A 6,298-nucleotide genomic window follows, 5' to 3' on the forward strand; every position below is an offset into this window, starting at 1 on the left:
AACATTTGAAAGAATTTCACATTGTCTGCTCCACCATGAAACCCCCAGATGTCCAAGAGGATCACATATTTCTGAAGGCTTTTCCTCATTCATTAGAGGGAGTGGCAAAGGACTGGCTGTATTACCTTGCTCCAAGGTCCATCACGAGCTGGGATGACCTTAAGAGAGTATTCTTAGAAAAAATTTTCCCTGCTTCCAGGACCACAGCCATCAGGAAGGATATCTCAGGTATTAGACAACTCAGTGGAGAGAGCCTGTATGAGTACTGGGAGAGATTTAAGAAACTATGTGCCAGTTGCCCCCACCATCAGATTTCAGAACAGCTTCTTCTCCAATATTTTTATGAAGGACTCAGTAATATGGAGAGAAGTATGATAGATGCTGCCAGTGGTGGAGCCCTTGGAGACATGACTCCTGCTGAAGCCAGAAATTTAATTGAGAAGATGGCCTCCAACTCCCAGCAGTTTAGCGCCAGAAATGATGCCATAGTCATTAGAGGAGTGCATGAGGTAGCTACAAACCCATCTGCATCATCTGAAACTAAGAAGCTTGAAGGCAAACTGGATGCGTTGGTCAACTTGGTAACCCAGCTGGCCTTGAATCAGAAATCTGTATCTGTCGCAAGGGTTTGTGGTTTGTGCTCCTCTACTGACCACCATACAGACCTTTGCCCTTCCATGCAGCAACCTGGAGCAATTGAGCAGCCTGAAGCTTATGCTGCAAATATTTACAATAGACCTCCTCAACCTCAGCAGCAAAATCAACCACAGCAGAACAATTATGACCTCTCCAGCAACAGATACAACCTTGGATGGAGGAATCACCCTAATCTCAGATGGTCCAGCCCTCAGCAACAACAACAGCAGCCTGCTCCTTCCTTCCAAAATGTTGTTGGCCCAAGCAGACCATACATTCCTCCACCAATCCAACAACAACAACAACCCCAGAAACAACCAACAGTTGAGGCCCCTCCACAACCTTCCCTCGAAGAACTTGTGAGGCAAATGACTATGCAGAACATGCAGTTTCAGCAAGAGACCAGAGCCTCCATTCAGAGCTTAACCAATCAGATGGGACAATTAGCTACCCAATTGAATCAACAACAGTCCCAGAATTCTGACAAGCTGCCTTCTCAAGCTGTCCAAAATCCCAAAAATGTTAGTGCCATTTCATTGAGGTCGGGAAAGCAGTGTCAAGGACCTCAACCCGTAGCACCTTCCTCATCTGCAAATGAACCTGCCAAACTTCACTCTATTCCAGAAAAAGATGATGACAAAAATCTACCTAACAATTTCTGTGCAGGTGAATCTTCTTCCACAAGTAATTCTGATTTGCAGAAGCAGCACATTCCCCTTCTTCCATTCCCTCCAAGAGCAGTTTCCAACAAAAAAATGGAAGAGGCAGAGAAAGAGATCTTGGAAACGTTTAGAAAAGTAGAGGTAAACATACCTCTGTTGGATGCAATAAAGCAAATTCCAAGATATGCCAAATTCTTGAAGGAGCTGTGCACTAATAAGCGGAAGCTTAAAGGAAGTGAACGAATTAGCATGGGCAGAAATGTCTCCGCATTGATTGGTAAATCTGTTCCTCAAATTCCTGAAAAATGCAAAGATCCAGGTACATTCAGCATACCTTGTATTATAGGGAATAGTAAGTTTGACAATGCCATGCTAGATTTAGGAGCCTCTGTTAGTGTTATGCCTCTGTCGATTTTTAATTCTCTATCTCTAGGTCCCTTGCAGTCAACTGATGTGGTAATTCATTTAGCTAATAGAAGTGTTGCCTATCCTGTTGGTTTCATAGAAGATGTCTTAGTTAGAGTTGGTGAACTGATTTTCCCTGTTGATTTTTATATCTTGAATATGGAAGATGGATTTTCTCAAGGATCAGTTCCCATCATTCTAGGCAGACCCTTTATGAAAACTGCTAGAACTAAGATAGATGTTTATGCAGGCACACTGTCCATGGAGTTTGGTGATATAACTGTTCATTTTAATATTCTGGATGCTATGAAATACCCATCTGAAGATCTTTCTGTATTTCGTGCTGAAATAATTGACCATGTTGTTGATGAATACATGACTGATCTTTATTCTAATCTGCATGCCTCTCACTCTTCATGCATTGAGTCTGAAATTGTACTTGATCATATGTCTGAATTTGATGCTGAGAGTGAATATGAGAGTGATATTGATTGCATGCCTGGTGGTGGTGTTTTACCTCTTGAGATTGATTTTATAGAGTCAGATAGGACTAACCATGTTTCAGGAAGTACACATACCTCTGACTTTCTTTATGAGGTAAAGGCTGAGAAACCATCTCCTTCTACCACTGTCCAGCCGACCACACCAGAATTGAAGCCTCTGCCATCAAATTTAAAATACGCTTACTTGGATGATAGCAAGAGTTTTCCAGTGATTATATCTGCCTCCCTTGCTGATGAGCAAGAGGAGAAGTTGTTGTCAATTCTCAAGAAGCATAAGAAAGCTATAGGCTGGACCCTGGCGGACATTCCTGGTATTAGCCCATCCACATGTATGCATCGAATAAATTTAGAGGATGGAGCTAAACCAGTAAGACAGCCACAGAGAAGACTCAACCCGGTGATTCTTGATGTAGTGAAGAAGGAGATAACCAAGCTTTTGCAAGCTGGAATCATTTATCCTATCTCCGACAGCCAATGGGTGAGTCTTGTCCAGGTAGTCCCGAAAAAGACTGGCCTCACAGTGATCAGAAATGAGAAGGAGGAGTTGATTCCTACTCGAGTGCAGAACAGTTGGAGAGTCTGCATTGACTATAGGAGGCTGAACCAAGTTACCAAAAAGGACCATTTTCCCCTGCCATTCATTGACCAGATGCTTGAACGCCTGGCAGGTAAATCCCACTACTGTTTCCTTGATGGTTTTTCTGGTTATATGCAAATTACTATTGCTCCTGAGGATTAGGAAAAGACCACATTCACCTGCCCCTTCGGCACTTTTGCTTATAGGAGGATGTCTTTCGGCCTGTGCAATGCCCCTGGTACCTTCCAACGGTGCATGATTAGTATTTTTAGTTATTTTTTAGAAAATTGCATAGAGGTGTTTATGGATGATTTCACTGTATATGGATCCTCTTTTGATGGTTGTTTGAATAGTTTGGAAAAAGTTTTGAATAGATGCATTGAAACTAACCTTGTTCTAAATTTTGAAAAATGCCATTTTATGGTTGAGCAAGGTATAGTTTTAGGCCACATTATTTCCAATAAGGGCATTGAAGTAGATCCTGCAAAAATTTATGTTATTTCACAATTGCCTTACCCCTCTTGTGTGCGAGAGGTGTGATCTTTTCTTGGTCATGCAGGATTCTACAGGCGCTTTATAAGGGATTTTAGCAAAGTAGCCCTTCCACTGTCCAACTTGTTGCAAAAGGAGGTGGAGTTTGACTTTAATGACAGATGCAAAGAGGCTTTTGATTGCCTCAAAAGAGCGTCGACTACCACCCCCATCATCCAGGCACCCGATTGGACAGCCCCTTTTGAGCTTATGTGTGATGCATCAAATTATGCATTGGGGGTTGTCCTTGCTCAGAAAATTGATAAATTGCCCAGGGTGATATATTATGCTTCTAGGACTTTAGATGCTGCCCAAGCAAATTATACTACTACTGAGAAAGAGCTTCTAGCCATAGTTTTTGCTCTTGAAAAATTTCGATCTTATTTGCTTGGTACTCGCATTATTGTTTATACTGACCATGCAGCTCTAAAGTACTTGTTGAAGAAGGCTGATTCTAAGCCTAGGTTGATCCGATGGATGCTCTGGCTCCAAGAGTTTGACTTGGAGATCCGTGATAGGAGCGGAGCACAAAATCTAGTTGCTGATCATTTGAGTCGGATCGAACGTGTCTCTGATGCAGATTCACCTATTCGGGATGATTTCCCGGATGATCATTTGTATATATTGTATAGTATTTCTGACTCTCTTTCTACTCCCTGGTTTGCTAACATTGTCAATTATTTAGTTGCCTCTGTTTTTCCTCCCTTAGCATCTAAGGCCCAAAAAGATAAGATTAAAAGTGATGCTAAGCATTTTATTTGGGATGACCCCTACTTGTGGAAATTGTGCAGTGATCAGGTCATTAGACGGTGCATTCCAGATCATGAGACTGACTCAGTCCTGCAGTTCTGTCATTCTTCCGCACCGGGAGGTCATCTGGGTGTTCAAAGGACAACTCGCAAAGTGCTTGATTGTGGTTTTTATTGGCCCACCATCTTTAAAGATGCGTGGAAGATTTGCAGCACTTGTGAGCAGTGTCAGAGAGCAGGAAATACACTTACATGGCGACAACAAATGCCTCAGCAACCTATGCTATTCTATGAGGTGTTTGATGTCTGGGGTATAGATTTCATGGGTCCTTTTCCTGTCTCTTTTGGTTATGTTTATATTCTCCTTGCAGTTGATTATGTTTCAAAATGGGTGGAAGCCAAGCCCACTAGAACTAATGATGCTAAAGTTGTCGCAGACTTTGTCAGGTCTAATCTGTTTTGCAGGTTTGGAGTACCTAAAGCAATTGTTAGTGATCAAGGAACCCATTTTTGCAACAGGACAATGCATGCCCTGCTTAAAAAGTACGGGGTGGTACACAGGGTATCCACACCATACCACCCCCAGACTAATGGACAGGCAGAAATTTCTAACAGGGAAATCAAGAGAATTCTAGAGAAGATTGTGCAGCCAAGCCGGAAAGATTGGAGTACCAGGCTTGATGATGCTCTCTGGGCACATCGGACTGCCTACAAAGCACCCATAGGAATGTCTCCTTATCGGGTTGTCTTTGGAAAGGCATGTCATCTTCCTGTGGAAATTGAGCACAAAGCATACTGGGCAGTGAAGACTTGCAACTTCTCTATGGATCAAGCTGGCGAGGAAAGGAAGTTGCAACTGAGTGAGTTAGATGAAATCCACCTAGAAGCCTACGAGAATGCCAAGTTCTACAAAGAAAAGACCAAGAAGTTCCATGATAGCATGATAGTTAAAAAAGACTTCGTGGTTGGGCAAAAAGTGTTATTGTATAATTCTAGGCTTGGACTCATGAGTGGTAAGTTGAGGTCTAAGTGGATTGGTCCTTTTGTTGTTACTAATGTTTTTCCTTATGGTACAGTTGAGATCAAAAGCGACTCCACAAACAAGAGCTTCAAGGTCAATGGACATCGACTTAAGCCATTCCTCACGAACCCTTCTTTAGTGGACGTAGTGGTGGAAGAGACTTCCTTACTCCACCCTACTCTTCCTCCACCATGACTTAGGGAGTTTTTCTTTTCCTATCTCCTTCTTTGCTTTTATTACACTTGTCCGATTCTCTTTGATGATTTAATTGTTTTTAATCTTTTAATTGTGCTACATTGAGGACAATGTGTTGTTTAAGTATGGGGGGGGGAGTGTTCTTTGGTTTTGCTAGTTTTGTTGGTTTTGTTAATTTGTTAGTTGTGTTAATTTGTTAATGTTGTTAGTTTCGTCGGATTTTCAGTTTAATATTTTGGGTCAATTTCATGTGCACGTACGACTTTGCATGTTTTTCTTTGAATTATAGGATATGTTCAAGAAATGGGTAATTGTTTTGAAAATAGAAGTTCTTGACATTTTGTGACTTGAAATCCTTGATTCTTCTCTACATGCCATGATAGTTTTGAAAGCTCAATTTGAAAGTGATGATTTTACCTTTGTGAGAATTTGAGCCATCCATCATTATAATCATTTGGTGTGTTTTGCCCCATTGATTGCTTGCACAATAGCCTTGGCTTGATTCTTGTTGATGCGTCCTAATTCACATGCATATTTGGAAATGATTAAGGCAATTTTGTTCTTATAAGCTTCTAGCCAAATGGACTTACCTTGAATAAATTCCTTTGATAGCCCTTTTGAGCCTTGTTTGCCTTTCCTTGTTTTGAAGCTCACTACAAGCCTTAAGTGAAAAACCATGATATTACCATATCCTTAAGGAATTTTGGAGCTTTGGAATTGTTTTGGGAATAAGTGTGGGGGGTTTTTGTTTCATTGGACAACTTGTTTTGTTGGCTATGCTTCATGATGTATCTTGGGCCATACTTGATGTACATTGTATATTGGTTAAATGTTGGACATGCTGAATGAAATGTTGTTTCTCAAAGGCTAAAGAGTAAAAAAAAAAAAGAAAAAAAAAAAAGAAAATTCGAAAAAAAAAAGAAGAAAAAGAAAAGCAATAAAGTTGAGTGAATAAGATCTTAAATGGCACAAGAATGATGAAACTCTTGGTTCTACTCTTCATGTTTAATTTTTATCTT

At 40.9% G+C, this 6,298-nt stretch overlaps 1 non-coding gene across 1 annotated transcript; it reads right to left on the bottom strand.

Moving 5' to 3' along the window:
• Nucleotides 1–206: 206 nt before the first annotated feature.
• LOC114372691 lies at nt 207–313 on the bottom strand. Its single transcript, XR_003658262.1, has one exon. It is a non-coding gene; the product is annotated as a small nucleolar RNA R71 (small nucleolar RNA).
• Between the last annotated feature and the right edge of the window lie 5,985 nt (nt 314–6,298).

Source organism: Glycine soja, chromosome 10 (assembly GCF_004193775.1).
Source record: "Glycine soja cultivar W05 chromosome 10, ASM419377v2, whole genome shotgun sequence".
Taxonomy (NCBI): Eukaryota; Viridiplantae; Streptophyta; class Magnoliopsida; order Fabales; family Fabaceae; genus Glycine; species Glycine soja.